The sequence below is a fragment of the Scyliorhinus torazame genome, chromosome 4 (assembly GCF_047496885.1).
Source record: "Scyliorhinus torazame isolate Kashiwa2021f chromosome 4, sScyTor2.1, whole genome shotgun sequence".
Classification (NCBI taxonomy): Eukaryota; Metazoa; Chordata; class Chondrichthyes; order Carcharhiniformes; family Scyliorhinidae; genus Scyliorhinus; species Scyliorhinus torazame.
The window spans coordinates 46,769,446-46,786,612 of record NC_092710.1 but is presented as its reverse complement, the minus strand read 5'-3'; the positions used below and the strand labels follow the sequence as shown (position 1 = coordinate 46,786,612).

General features: G+C 40.1%; 7 non-coding genes across 7 annotated transcripts; all 7 read left to right on the top strand.

The window, feature by feature from the left end:
* Window positions 1–1,797: 1,797 nt before the first annotated feature.
* Window positions 1,798–1,879, top strand: trnat-agu (transfer RNA threonine (anticodon AGU)). Its single transcript has one exon. It is a non-coding gene; the product is annotated as a tRNA-Thr (tRNA).
* Window positions 1,880–6,764: 4,885 nt separating this feature from the next.
* Window positions 6,765–6,838, top strand: trnat-agu (transfer RNA threonine (anticodon AGU)). Its single transcript has one exon. It is a non-coding gene; the product is annotated as a tRNA-Thr (tRNA).
* Window positions 6,839–8,410: 1,572 nt separating this feature from the next.
* Window positions 8,411–8,484, top strand: trnat-agu (transfer RNA threonine (anticodon AGU)). Its single transcript has one exon. It is a non-coding gene; the product is annotated as a tRNA-Thr (tRNA).
* Window positions 8,485–10,056: 1,572 nt separating this feature from the next.
* trnat-agu (transfer RNA threonine (anticodon AGU)) lies at window positions 10,057–10,130 on the top strand. Its single transcript has one exon. It is a non-coding gene; the product is annotated as a tRNA-Thr (tRNA).
* A 1,563-nt stretch (window positions 10,131–11,693) lies between these two features.
* Window positions 11,694–11,775, top strand: trnat-agu (transfer RNA threonine (anticodon AGU)). The gene has a single exon. It is a non-coding gene; the product is annotated as a tRNA-Thr (tRNA).
* A 1,587-nt stretch (window positions 11,776–13,362) lies between these two features.
* On the top strand, window positions 13,363–13,436 carry trnat-agu (transfer RNA threonine (anticodon AGU)). The gene has a single exon. It is a non-coding gene; the product is annotated as a tRNA-Thr (tRNA).
* A 1,572-nt stretch (window positions 13,437–15,008) lies between these two features.
* Window positions 15,009–15,082, top strand: trnat-agu (transfer RNA threonine (anticodon AGU)). Its single transcript has one exon. It is a non-coding gene; the product is annotated as a tRNA-Thr (tRNA).
* Window positions 15,083–17,167: the final 2,085 nt, after the last annotated feature.

Sequence of the window (17,167 nt, the reverse complement as noted above, 5' to 3'; positions counted from 1 at the left end):
TAACAGCAATTTTTGCAGTTTCAAAAGTCCAGTGCCAATTAAATTTGCACTCTCAAAGTCAGCATGAGAAATCAACAATACTGAGCGGTAATCAAAATAATGGAAAACTTCTCCAAACTTGCAGAGCTGGTGTGCAAGTAGGTGCTGTGGCTTAAATGGTTGAAGCGCCAGTCTAGTAAACAGGAGATCCTTAGTTCAAATCTCAGCAGTGCCTTTATACCTTTCTGTCATAACAAGTAACCTGTTATGAAAAGCTCCCAATTTAATGGTGAATGCAGAGTTTATTGGCAAAATTTCCATGGCACTTACCTTGAAGATGCCCTCCCGACTCTAATGTCAAACCTTTCATAGCTCCGTTTTTCACGCAACTTGCATTTTCTCATCTACTCCATCTCATCTATTCCATTGCATTTACTCCTCACTTCAGCTCTGATTAAGGATCACACGGATTTGAAATGTTAACTCTGTGTCTGGCTCCACATATATCCTCTGAATTTTTGAGCTTCAATCCTATCATGTTTAGCTTCTCATGCAGATTTGCAACATCCGCAGTATTTTCTTTGAATGCATGACAGGATTTACCTCCGGTAATCCTGAAGGAACATTTTGAATGTTTTTTAGCGACATCTGTGAGCAACGATTGAATGATTAATTGATTTACTGTGACGAAGAGTGACCCGGACTCGAAATGTTAACTCGGTTCTCTCTTCACAGGTGGTACCAGACCCGCTGAGATTTTCCATCATTTCCTGTTTTTCTGTCAGATTTTACATCCGAAGTAATTTGCTTTTATATTGAACGATTTATGTTGCTGCACGTTTGCAAGAACGACTCGGGCGGTATAAAGGATGGGGTTATTTTCCATGATGATGTGGTGCTGACAGATCTATTTATATCCTGAAACTTTGCGATTTGCATAATTCGCTAGTTTACTAGATGAATTTATTTACGTTCACGCACTGCCACAACAAACACCAGATGATACTTTTATTCCCTCTCTCAAAATACAATCTTTGTCTCTGTAGCTTCCCACTCAGATCTCACCGAACTAAACGTAATCTTCAAAGTCTTGAAGTCCCAGTGCAGGTCCCTGGGTAAACAGTTGTCAAATCACAAGTCACTGGTAAAAAGCGAGAACAAGCTGAAGAATTTGAGAAAGGAAGCCAAAGGGAGGCTGCCAGTCTGCTTGCGAGGGAAAGGTGCTGGTGAGGCTGAATTACCATTGAAGGAAATTCAAAATATTCAATATGAGACTTTGAAGTGAGCTATAAGACTGCGTTTGGAATGGGCCTTGGAAGCGCAGTCGGTAGAGCATCTGACTTTTAATCTGAAGATCGATGGGTTAAGTCCCTGCCTGGGCTTCAACTTTGTCTCAAGGCGTTTTTGTTCCCAATGAACGACAGGAAAAAAGAATAAAGAATGCAGGGTGATTTTGGGAAAGTGGATGAACTGTGACAACGTCGTGTTTGCTAAATTGCAATTGGCGTCGACAACTTTAAAGAATTTCTGCTAAATTTTCAGTTAATGTATAAACTCTCTCCTGGTCTTGTCCTGCATTGTATAACAATAGTTTTGTGGTCATGTTTAATTACTTCAAATTCACAAAATATTTCCTGTTTGTTTACTTCTCCCTGCAGAATGCTATAATCTAATAACTTTCAGAAATAACAGCAATTTTTGCAGTTTCAAAAGTCCAGTGCCGATGAAATTTGCACTCTCAAAGTCAGTATGAGAAATCAACAATACTGAGCGGTAATCAAAATAATGGAAATCTGCTCCAAACTTGCAGAGCTGTTGTGCAAGTAGGTGCTGTGGCTTAGATGGTTAAAGCGCCTGTCTAGTAAACAGGAGATCCTGAGTTCAAATCTCAGCAGTGCATTTATACCTTTACGTCAAAACAAGGAATCTGTTATGAAAAGCTCCCAATTTAATGGTGAATGCAGAGTTTATTGGCAAAATCTCCATGGCACTAACATTTAAGATGCCCTCCCGACTCTTATGTCAAACCATTCATAGCTCCATTTTTCACGCAACTTCCATTTTCTCATCTACTCCATTTCATCTACTCCATTGCATTTACTCCTCACTTCAGCTCTGATTAAGGATCACACGGATTTGAAACGCTGTGTCTGGCTCCACATATATCCTCTCAATTTTTGAGCTTCAATTCGATCATGTTTAGCTTCTCATGCAGATTCGCAACATCCGCAGTATTTTCTTTGAATGCATGACAGGATTTACCTCCGGTAATCCTGAAGGAACATTTTGAATGTATTTTAGCGACATCTGTGAGCAATGATTGAATGATTAATTGATTTACTGTGACGAAGAGTGACCCGGACTCGAAATGTTAACTCGGTTCTCTCTTCACACATGGTGCCAGACCCGCTGAGATTTTCCATCATTTCCTGATTTTCTTTCAGATTTTACATCCGCAGTAATTTGCTTTTATATTGATCGATTTATGTTGCTGCACGTTTGCAAGAACGACTCGGGCGGGATAAAGGATGGGGTTATTTTCCATGATGATGTGGTGCTGACAGATCTATTTATATCCTGAAACTTTGCGATTTGCATAATTTGCTAGTTTACTAGATGAATTTATTTACGTTCACACACTGCCACAACAAACACCAGATGATACCTTTTATTCCCTCTCTCAAAATACAATCTTTGTCTCTGTAGCTTCCCACTCAGATCTCACCGAACTAAACGTAATCTTCAAAGTCTTGAAGTCCCAGTGCAGGTCCCTGGGTAAACAGTTGTCACATCACAAGTCACTGGCAAAAAGCGAGAACAAGCTGAAGAATTTGAGAAAGGAAGCCAAAGGGAGGCTGCCGGTCTGCTTGCGAGGGAAATGTGAGGGTGAGGCTGAATTACCATTGAAGGAAATTCAAAATATACAATATGAGACTTTGAAGTGAGCTATAAGTCTGCGTTTGGAATGGGCCCTGGAAGCAAAGTCGGTAGAGCATCTGACTTTTAATCTGAAGATCGATGGGTTTAAGTCCCTGCCTGGGCTTCAACTTTGTCTCAAGGTGTTTTTGTTCCCAATGAACGACAGGAAAAAAGAATAAAGAATGCAGGGTGATTTTGGGAAAGTGGATGAACCGTGACAACGTCGTGTTTGCCAAATTGCAATTGCCGTCGACAACTTTCAAGAATTTTTGCTAGATTTTCAGTTAATGTAAAAACTCTCTCCTGGTCTTGTCCTGCATTGTATCACAATAGTTTTGTGGTCATGTTTAATTACTTCCAATTCACAAAATATTTCCTGTTTGTTAACTTCTCCCTGCAGAATGCTATAATCTAATAACTTTCAGAAATAACAGCAATTTTTGCAGTTTCAAAAGTCCAGTGCCAATTAAATTTGCACTCTCAAAGTCAGCATGAGAAATCAACAATACTGAGCGGTAATCAAAATGATGGAAATCTGCTCCAAACTTGCAGAGCTGGTGTGCAAGTAGGTGCTTAGATGGTTAAAGTGCCTGTCTAGTAAACAGGAGATCCTGAGTTCAATCTCAGCAGTGCCTTTATACCTGTTGTGAAAAGCTCCCAATTTAATGGTGAATGCAGAGTTTATTGGCAACATCTCCATGGCACTACCCTTGAAGATGCTCTCCCTACTCTTATGTCAAACCTTTCATAGCTCCATTTTTCACGCAACTTCCATTTTCTCATCTACTCCATCTCATCTACTCCATTGCATTTACTCCTCACTTCAGCTCTGATTAAGGATCACACGGATTTGAAATGTTAACTCTGTGTCTGGCTCCACATATATCCTCTGAATTTTTGAGCTTCAATCCTATCATGTTTAGCTTCTCATGCAGATTTGCAACATCCGCAGTATTTTCTTTGAATGCATGACAGGATTTACCTCCGGTAATCCTGAAGGAACATTTTGAATGTTTTTTAGCGACATCTGTGAGCAACGATTGAATGATTAATTGATTTACTGGGACGAATAGTGACCCGGACTCGAAATGTTAACTCGGTTCTCTCTTCACAGGTGGTGCCAGACCCGCTGAGATTTTCCATCATTTCCTGTTTTTCTTTCAGATTTTACATCCGCTGTAATTTGCTTTTATATTGAACGATTTATGTTGCTGCACGTTTGCAAGAACGACTCGGGCGGTATAAAGGATGGGGTTATTTTCCATGATGATGTGGTGCTGACAGATCTATTTATATCCTGAAACTTTGCGATTTGCATAATTCGCTAGTTTACTAGATGAATTTATTTACGTTCACGCACTGCCACAACAAACACCAGATGATACCTTTTATTCCCTCTCTCAAAATACAATCTTTGTCTCTGTAGCTTCCCACTCAGATCTCACCGAACTAAACGTAATCTTCAAAGTCTTGAAGTCCCAGTGCAGGTCCCTGGGTAAACAGTTGTCAAATCACAAGTCACTGGTAAAAAGCGAGAACAAGCTGAAGAATTTGAGAAAGGAAGCCAAAGGGAGGCTGCCAGTCTGCTTGCGAGGGAAATGTGCTGGTGAGGCTGAATTACCATTGAAGGAAATTCAAAATATACAATATGAGACTTTGAAGTGAGCTATAAGACTGCGTTTGGAATGGGCCTTGGAAGCGCAGTCGGTAGAGCATCTGACTTTTAATCTGAAGATCGATGGGTTAAGTCCCTGCCTGGGCTTCAACTTTGTCTCAAGGCGTTTTTGTTCCCAATGAACGACAGGAAAAAAGAATAAAGAATGCAGGGTGATTTTGGGAAAGTGGATGAACTGTGACAACGTCGTGTTTGCTAAATTGCAATTGGCGTCGACAACTTTAAAGAATTTCTGCTAAATTTTCAGTTAATGTATAAACTCTCTCCTGGTCGTGTCCTGCATTGTATAACAATAGTTTTGTGGTCATGTTTAATTACTTCAAATTCACAAAATATTTCCTGTTTGTTTACTTCTCCCTGCAGAATGCTATAATCTAATAACTTTCAGAAATAACAGCAATTTTTGCAGTTTCAAAAGTCCAGTGCCAATGAAATTTGCACTCTCAAAGTCAGCATGAGAAATCAACAATACTGAGCGGTAATCAAAATAATGGAAATCTGCTCCAAACTTGCAGAGCCGGTGTGCAAGTAGGTGCTGTGGCTTAGATGGTTAAAGCGCCTGTCTAGTAAATAGGAGATCCTGAGTTCAAATCTCAGCAGTGCATTTATACCTTTACGTCAAAACAAGGAATCTGTTATGAAAAGCTCCCAATTTAATGGTGAATGCAGAGTTTATTGGCAAAATCTCCATGGCACTAACATTTAAGATGCCCTCCCGACTCTTATGTCAAACCTTTCATAGCTCCATTTTTCACGCAACTTCCATTTTCTCATCTACTCCATTTCATCTACTCCATTGCATTTACACCTCACTTCAGCTCTGATTAAGGATCACACGGATTTGAAACGCTGTGTCTGGCTCCACATATATCCTCTCAATTTTTGAGCTTCAATTCGATCATGTTTAGCTTCTCATGCAGATTCGCAACATCCGCAGTATTTTCTTTGAATGCATGACAGGATTTACCTCCGGTAATCCTGAAGGAACATTTTGAATGTTTTTTAGCGACATCTGTGAGCAATGATTGAATGATTAATTGATTTACTGTGACGAAGAGTGACCCGGACTCGAAATGTTAACTCGGTTCTCTCTTCACACATGGTGCCAGACCCGCTGAGATTTTCCATCATTTCCTGATTTTCTTCAGATTTTACATCCGCAGTAATTTGCTTTTATATTGATCGATTTAAGTTGCTGCACGTTTGCAAGAACGACTCGGGCGGGATAAAGGATGGGGTTATTTTCCATGATGATGTGGTGCTGACAGATCTATTTATATCCTGAAACTTTGCGATTTGCATAATTTGCTAGTTTACTAGATGAATTTATTTACGTTCACACACTGCCACAACAAACACCAGATGATACCTTTTATTCCCTCTCTCAAAATACAATCTTTGTCTCTGTAGCTTCCCACTCAGATCTCACCGAACTAAACGTAATCTTCAAAGTCTTGAAGTCCCAGTGCAGGTCCCTGGGTAAACAGTTGTCACATCACAAGTCACTGGCAAAAAGCGAGAACAAGCTGAAGAATTTGAGAAAGGAAGCCAAAGGGAGGCTGCCGGTCTGCTTGCGAGAGAAATGTGCTGGTGAGGCTGAATTACCATTGAAGGAAATTCAAAATATACAATATGAGACTTTGAAGTGAGCTATAAGACTGCGTTTGGAATGGGCCCTGGAAGCAAAGTCGGTAGAGCATCTGACTTTTAATCTGAAGATCGATGGGTTTCAGTCCCTGCCTGGGCTTCAACTTTGTCTCAAGGTGTTTTTGTTCCCAATGAACGACAGGAAAAAAGAATAAAGAATGCAGGGTGATTTTGGGAAAGTGGATGAACCGTGACAACGTCGTGTTTGCCAAATTGCAATTGCCGTCGACAACTTTCAAGAATTTTTGCTAGATTTTCAGTTAATGTAAAAACTCTCTCCTGGTCTTGTCCTGCATTGTATCACAATAGTTTTGTGGTCATGTTTAATTACTTCCAATTCACAAAATATTTCCTGTTTGTTAACTTCTCCCTGCAGAATGCTATAATCTAATAACTTTCAGAAATAACAGCAATTTTTGCAGTTTCAAAAGTCCAGTGCCAATTAAATTTGCACTCTCAAAGTCAGCATGAGAAATCAACAATACTGAGCGGTAATCAAAATAATGGAAATCTGCTCCAAACTTGCAGAGCTGCTGTGCAAGTAGGCGCTGTGGCTTAGATGGTTAAAGCGCCTGTCTAGTAAACAGGAGATCCTGAGTTCAAATCTCAGCAGTGCCTTTATACCTGTTGTGAAAAGCTCCCAATTTAATGGTGAATGCAGAGTTTATTGGCAACTTCTCCATGGCACTACCCTTGAAGATGCTCTCCCTACTCTTATGTCAAACCTTTCATAGCTCCATTTTTCACGCAACTTCCATTTTCTCATCTACTCCATCTCATCTACTCCATTGCATTTACTCCTCACTTCAGCTCTGATTAAGGATCACACGGATTTGAAATGTTAACTCTGTGTCTGGCTCCACATATATCCTCTGAATTTTTGAGCTTCAATCCTATCATGTTTAGCTTCTCATGCAGATTTGCAACATCCGCAGTATTTTCTTTGAATGCATGACAGGATTTACCTCCGGTAATCCTGAAGGAACATTTTGAATGTTTTTTAGCGACATCTGTGAGCAACGATTGAATGATTAATTGATTTACTGTGACGAAGAGTGACCCGGACTCGAAATGTTAACTCGGTTCTCTCTTCACAGGTGGTGCCAGACCCGCTGAGATTTTCCATCATTTCCTGTTTTTCTTTCAGATTTTACATCCGCAGTAATTTGCTTTTATATTGAACGATTTATGTTGCTGCACGTTTGCAAGAACGACTCGGGCGGTATAAAGGATAGGGTTATTTTCCATGATGATGTGGTGCTGACAGATCTATTTATATCCTGAAACTTTGCGATTTGCATAATTCGCTAGTTTACTAGATGAATTTATTTACGTTCACGCACTGCCACAACAAACACCAGATGATACCTTTTATTCCCTCTCTCAAAATACAATCTTTGTCTCTGTAGCTTCCCACTCAGATCTCACCGAACTAAACGTAATCTTCAAAGTCTTGAAGTCCCAGTGCAGGTCCCTGGGTAAACAGTTGTCAAATCACAAGTCACTGGTAAAAAGCGAGAACAAGCTGAAGAATTTGAGAAAGGAAGCCAAAGGGAGGCTGCCAGTCTGCTTGCGAGGGAAATGTGCTGGTGAGGCTGAATTACCATTGAAGGAAATTCAAAATATACAATATGAGACTTTGAAGTGAGCTATAAGTCTGCGTTTGGAATGGGCCCTGGAAGCAAAGTCGGTAGAGCATCTGACTTTTAATCTGAAGATCGATGGGTTTCAGTCCCTGCCTGGGCTTCAACTTTGTCTCAAGGTGTTTTTGTTCCCAATGAACGACAGGAAAAAAGTATAAAGAATGCAGGGTGATTTTGGGAAAGTGGATGAACCGTGACAACGTCGTGTTTGCCAAATTGCAATTGCCGTCGTCAACTTTCAAGAATTTTTGCTAGATTTTCAGTTAATGTAAAAACTCTCTCCTGGTCTTGTCCTGCATTGTATCACAATAGTTTTGTGGTCATGTTTAATTACTTCCAATTCACAAAATATTTCCTGTTTGTTAACTTCTCCCTGCAGAATGCTATAATCTAATAACTTTCAGAAATAACAGCAATTTTTGCAGTTTCAAAAGTCCAGTGCCAATTAAATTTGCACTCTCAAAGTCAGCATGAGAAATCAACAATACTGAGCGGTAATCAAAATGATGGAAATCTGCTCCAAACTTGCAGAGCTGGTGTGCAAGTAGGCGCTGTGGCTTAGATGGTTAAAGCGCCTGTCTAGTAAACAGGAGATCCTGAGTTCAAATCTCAGCAGTGCCTTTATACCTGTTGTGAAAAGCTCCCAATTTAATGGTGAATGCAGAGTTTATTGGCAACTTCTCCATGGCACTACCCTTGAAGATGCTCTCCCTACTCTTATGTCAAACCTTTCATAGCTCCATTTTTCACGCAACTTCCATTTTCTCATCTACTCCATCTCATCTACTCCATTGCATTTACTCCTCACTTCAGCTCTGATTAAGGATCACACGGATTTGAAATGTTAACTCTGTGTCTGGCTCCACATATATCCTCTGAATTTTTGAGCTTCAATCCTATCATGTTTAGCTTCTCATGCAGATTTGCAACATCCGCAGTATTTTCTTTGAATGCATGACAGGATTTACCTCCGGTAATCCTGAAGGAACATTTTGAATGTTTTTTAGCGACATCTGTGAGCAACGATTGAATGATTAATTGATTTACTGTGACGAAGAGTGACCCGGACTCGAAATGTTAACTCGGTTCTCTCTTCACAGGTGGTGCCAGACCCGCTGAGATTTTCCATCATTTCCTGTTTTTCTTTCAGATTTTACATCCGCAGTAATTTGCTTTTATATTGAACGATTTATGTTGCTGCACGTTTGCAAGAACGACTCGGGCGGTATAAAGGATAGGGTTATTTTCCATGATGATGTGGTGCTGACAGATCTATTTATATCCTGAAACTTTGCGATTTGCATAATTCGCTAGTTTACTAGATGAATTTATTTACGTTCACGCACTGCCACAACAAACACCAGATGATACCTTTTATTCCCTCTCTCAAAATACAATCTTTGTCTCTGTAGCTTCCCACTCAGATCTCACCGAACTAAACGTAATCTTCAAAGTCTTGAAGTCCCAGTGCAGGTCCCTGGGTAAACAGTTGTCAAATCACAAGTCACTGGTAAAAAGCGAGAACAAGCTGAAGAATTTGAGAAAGGAAGCCAAAGGGAGGCTGCCAGTCTGCTTGCGAGGGAAATGTGCTGGTGAGGCTGAATTACCATTGAAGGAAATTCAAAATATACAATATGAGACTTTGAAGTGAGCTATAAGTCTGCGTTTGGAATGGGCCCTGAAAGCAAAGTCGGTAGAGCATCTGACTTTTAATCTGAAGATCGATGGGTTTCAGTCCCTGCCTGGGCTTCAACTTTGTCTCAAGGTGTTTTTGTTCCCAATGAACGACAGGAAAAAAGTATAAAGAATGCAGGGTGATTTTGGGAAAGTGGATGAACCGTGACAACGTCGTGTTTGCCAAATTGCAATTGCCGTCGTCAACTTTCAAGAATTTTTGCTAGATTTTCAGTTAATGTAAAAACTCTCTCCTGGTCTTGTCCTGCATTGTATCACAATAGTTTTGTGGTCATGTTTAATTACTTCCAATTCACAAAATATTTCCTGTTTGTTAACTTCTCCCTGCAGAATGCTATAATCTAATAACTTTCAGAAATAACAGCAATTTTTGCAGTTTCAAAAGTCCAGTGCCAATTAAATTTGCACTCTCAAAGTCAGCATGAGAAATCAACAATACTGAGCGGTAATCAAAATGATGGAAATCTGCTCCAAACTTGCAGAGCTGGTGTGCAAGTAGGCGCTGTGGCTTAGATGGTTAAAGCGCCTGTCTAGTAAACAGGAGATCCTGAGTTCAAATCTCAGCAGTGCCTTTATACCTGTTGTGAAAAGCTCCCAATTTAATGGTGAATGCAGAGTTTATTGGCAACATCTCCATGGCACTACCCTTGAAGATGCTCTCCCTACTCTTATGTCAAACCTTTCATAGCTCCATTTTTCACGCAACTTCCATTTTCTCATCTACTCCATCTCATCTACTCCATTGCATTTACTCCTCACTTCAGCTCTGATTAAGGATCACACGGATTTGAAATGTTAACTCTGTGTCTGGCTCCACATATATCCTCTGAATTTTTGAGCTTCAATCCTATCATGTTTAGCTTCTCATGCAGATTTGCAACATCCGCAGTATTTTCTTTGAATGCATGACAGGATTTACCTCCGGTAATCCTGAAGGAACATTTTGAATGTTTTTTAGCGACATCTGTGAGCAACGATTGAATGATTAATTGATTTACTGTGACGAAGAGTGACCCGGACTCGAAATGTTAACTCGGTTCTCTCTTCACAGGTGGTGCCAGACCCGCTGAGATTTTCCATCATTTCCTGTTTTTCTTTCAGATTTTACATCCGAAGTAATTTGCTTTTATATTGAACGATTTATGTTGCTGCACGTTTGCAAGAACGACTCGGGCGGTATAAAGGATGGGGTTATTTTCCATGATGATGTGGTGCTGACAGATCTATTTATATCCTGAAACTTTGCGATTTGCATAATTCGCTAGTTTACTAGATGAATTTATTTACGTTCACGCACTGCCACAACAAACACCAGATGATACCTTTTATTCCCTCTCTCAAAATACAATCTTTGTCTCTGTAGCTTCCCACTCAGATCTCACCGAACTAAACGTAATCTTCAAAGTCTTGAAGTCCCAGTGCAGGTCCCTGGGTAAACAGTTGTCAAATCACAAGTCACTGGTAAAAAGCGAGAACAAGCTGAAGAATTTGAGAAAGGAAGCCAAAGGGAGGCTGCCAGTCTGCTTGCGAGGGAAAGGTGCTGGTGAGGCTGAATTACCATTGAAGGAAATTCAAAATATACAATATGAGACTTTGAAGTGAGCTCTAAGACTGCGTTTGGAATGGGCCTTGGAAGCGCAGTCGGTAGAGCATCTGACTTTTAATCTGAAGATCGATGGGTTAAGTCCCTGCCTGGGCTTCAACTTTGTCTCAAGGCGTTTTTGTTCCCAATGAACGACAGGAAAAAAGAATAAAGAATGCAGGGTGATTTTGGGAAAGTGGATGAACTGTGACAACGTCGTGTTTGCTAAATTGCAATTGGCGTCGACAACTTTAAAGAATTACTGCTAAATTTTCAGTTAATGTATAAACTCTCTCCTGGTCTTGTCCTGCATTGTATAACAATAGTTTTGTGGTCATGTTTAATTACTTCAAATTCACAAAATATTTCCTGTTTGTTTACTTCTCCCAGCAGAATGCTATAATCTAATAACTTTCAGAAATAACAGCAATTTTTGCAGTTTCAAAAGTCCAGTGCCAATGAAATTTGCACTCTCAAAGTCAGTATGAGAAATCAACAATACTGAGCGGTAATCAAAATAATGGAAATCTGCTCCAAACTTGCAGAGCTGTTGTGCAAGTAGGTGCTGTGGCTTAGATGGTTAAAGCGCCTGTCTAGTAAACAGGAGATCCTGAGTTCAAATCTCAGCAGTGCATTTATATCTTTACGTCAAATCAAGGAATCTGTTATGAAAAGCTCCCAATTTAATGGTGAATGCAGAGTTTATTGGCAAAATCTCCATGGCACTAACATTTAAGATGCCCTCCCGACTCTTATGTCAAACCATTCATAGCTCCATTTTTCACGCAACTTCCATTTTCTCATCTACTCCATTTCATCTACTCCATTGCATTTACTCCTCACTTCAGCTCTGATTAAGGATCACACGGATTTGAAACGCTGTGTCTGGCTCCACATATATCCTCTCAATTTTTGAGCTTCAATTCGATCATGTTTAGCTTCTCATGCAGATTCGCAACATCCGCAGTATTTTCTTTGAATGCATGACAGGATTTACCTCCGGTAATCCTGAAGGAACATTTTGAATGTTTTTTAGCGACATCTGTGAGCAATGATTGAATGATTAATTGATTTACTGTGACGAAGAGTGACCCGGACTCGAAATGTTAACTCGGTTCTCTCTTCACACATGGTGCCAGACCCGCTGAGATTTTCCATCATTTCCTGATTTTCTTTCAGATTTTACATCCGCAGTAATTTGCTTTTATATTGATCGATTTATGTTGCTGCACGTTTGCAAGAAGGACTCGGGCGGGATAAAGGATGGGGTTATTTTCCATGATGATGTGGTGCTGACAGATCTATTTATATCCTGAAACTTTGCGATTTGCATAATTTGCTAGTTTACTAGATGAATTTATTTACGTTCACACACTGCCACAACAAACACCAGATGATACCTTTTATTCCCTCTCTCAAAATACAATCTTTGTCTCTGTAGCTTCCCACTCAGATCTCACCGAACTAAACGTAATCTTCAAAGTCTTGAAGTCCCAGTGCAGGTCCCTGGGTAAACAGTTGTCACATCACAAGTCACTGGCAAAAAGCGAGAACAAGCTGAAGAATTTGAGAAAGGAAGCCAAAGGGAGGCTGCCGGTCTGCTTGCGAGGGAAATGTGCTGGTGAGGCTGAATTACCATTGAAGGAAATTCAAAATATACAATATGAGACTTTGAAGTGAGCTATAAGACTGCGTTTGGAATGGGCCCTGGAAGCAAAGTCGGTAGAGCATCTGACTTTTAATCTGAAGATCGATGGGTTTCAGTCCCTGCCTGGGCTTCAACTTTGTCTCAAGGTGTTTTTGTTCCCAATGAACGACAGGAAAAAAGAATAAAGAATGCAGGGTGATTTTGGGAAAGTGGATGAACCGTGACAACGTCGTGTTTGCCAAATTGCAATTGCCGTCGACAACTTTCAAGAATTTTTGCTAGATTTTCAGTTAATGTAAAAACTCTCTCCTGGTCTTGTCCTGCATTGTATCACAATAGTTTTGTGGTCATGTTTAATTACTTCCAATTCACAAAATATTTCCTGTTTGTTAACTTCTCCCTGCAGAATGCTATAATCTAATAACTTTCAGAAATAACAGCAATTTTTGCAGTTTCAAAAGTCCAGTGCCAATTAAATTTGCACTCTCAAAGTCAGCATGAGAAATCAACAATACTGAGCGGTAATCAAAATGATGGAAATCTGCTCCAAACTTGCAGAGCTGGTGTGCAAGTAGGCGCTGTGGCTTAGATGGTTAAAGCGCCTGTCTAGTAAATAGGAGATCCTGAGTTCAAATCTTAGCAGTGCCTTTATACCTGTTGTGAAAAGCTCCCAATGTAATGGTGAATGCAGAGTTTATTGACAACTTCTCCATGGCACTACCCTTGAAGATGCTCTCCCTACTCTTATGTCAAACCTTTCATAGCTCCATTTTTCACGCAACTTCCATTTTCTCATCTACTCCATCTCATCTACTCCATTGCATTTACTCCTCACTTCAGCTCTGATTAAGGATCACACGGATTTGAAATGTTAACTCTGTGTCTGGCTCCACATATATCCTCTGAATTTTTGAGCTTCAATCCTATCATGTTTAGCTTCTCATGCAGATTTGCAACATCCGCAGTATTTTCTTTGAATGCATGACAGGATTTAACTCCGGTAATCCTGAAGGAACATTTTGAATGTTTTTTAGCGACATCTGTGAGCAACGATTGAATGATTAATTGATTTACTGTGACGAAGAGTGACCCGGACTCGAAATGTTAACTCGGTTCTCTCTTCACAGGTGGTGCCAGACCCGCTGAGATTTTCCATCATTTCCTGTTTTTCTTTCAGATTTTACATCCGCAGTAATTTGCTTTTATATTGAACGATTTATGTTGCTGCACGTTTGCAAGAACGACTCGGGCGGTATAAAGGATGGGGTTATTTTCCATGATGATGTGGTGCTGACAGATCTATTTATATCCTGAAACTTTGCGATTTGCATAATTCGCTAGTTTACTAGATGAATTTATTTACGTTCACGCACTGCCACAACAAACACCAGATGATACCTTTTATTCCCTCTCTCAAAATACAATCTTTGTCTCTGTAGCTTCCCACTCAGATCTCACCGAACTAAACGTAATCTTCAAAGTCTTGAAGTCCCAGTGCAGGTCCCTGGGTAAACAGTTGTCAAATCACAAGTCACTGGTAAAAAGCGAGAACAAGCTGAAGAATTTGAGAAAGGAAGCCAAAGGGAGGCTGCCGGTCTGCTTGCGAGAGAAATGTGCTGGTGAGGCTGAATTACCATTGAAGGAAATTCAAAATATACAATATGAGACTTTGAAGTGAGCTATAAGACTGCGTTTGGAATGGGCCCTAGAAGCAAAGTCGGTAGAGCATCTGACTTTTAATCTGAAGATCGATGGGTTTCAGTCTCTGCCTGGGCTTCAACTTTGTCTCAAGGTGTTTTTGTTCCCAATGAACGACAGGAAAAAAGAATAAAGAATGCAGGGTGATTTTGGGAAAGTGGATGAACCGTGACAACGTCGTGTTTGCCAAATTGCAATTGCCGTCGTCAACTTTCAAGAATTTTTGCTAGATTTTCAGTTAATGTAAAAACTCTCTCCTGGTCTTGTCCTGCATTGTATCACAATAGTTTTGTGGTCATGTTTAATTACTTCCAATTCACAAAATATTTCCTGTTTGTTAACTTCTCCCTGCAGAATGCTATAATCTAATAACTTTCAGAAATAACAGCAATTTTTGCAGTTTCAAAAGTCCAGTGCCAATTAAATTTGCACTCTCAAAGTCAGCATGAGAAATCAACAATACTGAGCGGTAATCAAAATGATGGAAATCTGCTCCAAACTTGCAGAGCTGGTGTGCAAGTAGGCGCTGTGGCTTAGATGGTTAAAGCGCCTGTCTAGTAAATAGGAGATCCTGAGTTCAAATCTCAGCAGTGCATTTATACCTTTACGTCAAAACAAGGAATCTGTTATGAAAAGCTCCCAATTTAATGGTGAATGCAGAGTTTATTGGCAAAATCTCCATGGCACTAACATTTAAGATGCCCTCCCGACTCTTATGTCAAACCTTTCATAGCTCCATTTTTCACGCAACTTCCATTTTCTCATCTACTCCATTTCATCTACTCCATTGCATTTACTCCTCACTTCAGCTCTGATTAAGGATCACACGGATTTGAAACGCTGTGTCTGGCTCCACATATATCCTCTCAATTTTTTAGCTTCAATTCGATCATGTTTAGCTTCTCATGCAGATTCGCAACATCCGCAGTATTTTGTTTGAATGCATGACAGGATTTACCTCCGGTAATCCTGAAGGAACATTTTGAATGTTTTTTAGCGACATCTGTGAGCAATGATTGAATGATTAATTGATTTACTGTGACGAAGATTGACCCGGACTCGAAATGTTAACTCGGTTCTCTCTTCACACATGGTGCCAGACCCGCTGAGATTTTCCATTATTTCCTGATTTTCTTTCAGATTTTACATCCGCAGTAATTTGCTTTTATATTGATCGATTTATGTTGCTGCACGTTTGCAAGAACGACTCGGGCGGGATAAAGGATGGGGTTATTTTCCATGATGATGTGGTGCTGACAGATCTATTTATATCCTGAAACTTTGCGATTTGCATAATTTGCTAGTTTACTAGATGAATTTATTTACGTTCACACACTGCCACAACAAACACCAGATGATACCTTTTATTCCCTCTCTCAAAATACAATCTTTGTCTCTGTAGCTTCCCACTCAGATCTCACCGAACTAAACGTAATCTTTAAAGTCTTGAAGTCCCAGTGCAGGTCCCTAGGTAAACAGTTGTCACATCACAAGTCACTGGCAAAAAGCGAGAACAAGCTGAAGAATTTGAGAAAGGAAGCCAAAGGGAGGCTGCCGGTCTGCTTGCGAGAGAAATGTGCTGGTGAGGCTGAATTACCATTGAAGGAAATTCAAAATATACAATATGAGACTTTGAAGTGAGCTATAAGACTGCGTTTGGAATGGGCCCTGGAAGCAAAGTCGGTAGAGCATCTGACTTTTAATCTGAAGATCGATGGGTTTCAGTCCCTGCCTGGGCTTCAACTTTGTCTCAAGGTGTTTTTGTTCCCAATGAACGACAGGAAAAAAGAATAAAGAATGCAGGGTGATTTTGGGAAAGTGGATGAACCGTGACAACGTCGTGTTTGCCAAATTGCAATTGCCGTCGACAACTTTCAACAATTTCTGCTAGATTTTCAGTTAATGTAAAAACTCTCTCCTGGTCTTGTCCTGCATTATACCACTATAGTTTTGTGGTCATGTTGAATTACTTCCAATTCACAAAATATTTCCTGTTTGTTTACTAGTCCCTGCTATAATCTAATAACTTTCAGAAATAACTGCAATTTTTGCAGTTTCAAAAGTCCAGTGCCAATGAAATTTGCACTCTCAAAGTCAGCATGAGAAATCAACAATACTGAGCGGTAATCAAAATAATGGAAATCTGCTCCAAACTTGCAGAGCTGGTGTGCAAGTAGGTGCTGTGGCTTAGATGGTTAAAGCGCCTGTCTAGTAAACAGGTTAGTAAACAGGGGATCATGAGTTCAAATCTCAGCAGTGCCTTTATACCTTTACGTCAAAACAAGTAACCTGTTATGAAAAGCTCCCAATTTAATGGTGAATGCAGAGTTTATTGGCAACATCTCCATGGCACTAACCTTGAATATGCTCTCCCTACTCTTATGTCAAACCTTTCATAGCTCCATTTTCCACGCTACTTCCATTTTCTCATCTAACTCCATCTCATCGACTCCATTGCATTTACTCCTCACTTCAGCTCTGATTAAGGATTACACGGATTTGAAACGCGGGGTCTGGCTCCACATATATCCTCTGAATTTTTGAGCTTCAATCCTATCATGTTTAGCTTCTCATGCAGATTCGCAACATCCGCAGTATTTTCTTTGAATGCATGACAGGATTTACCTCCGGTAATCCTGAAGGAACATTTTGAATGTTTTTTAGCGACATCTGTGAGCAAC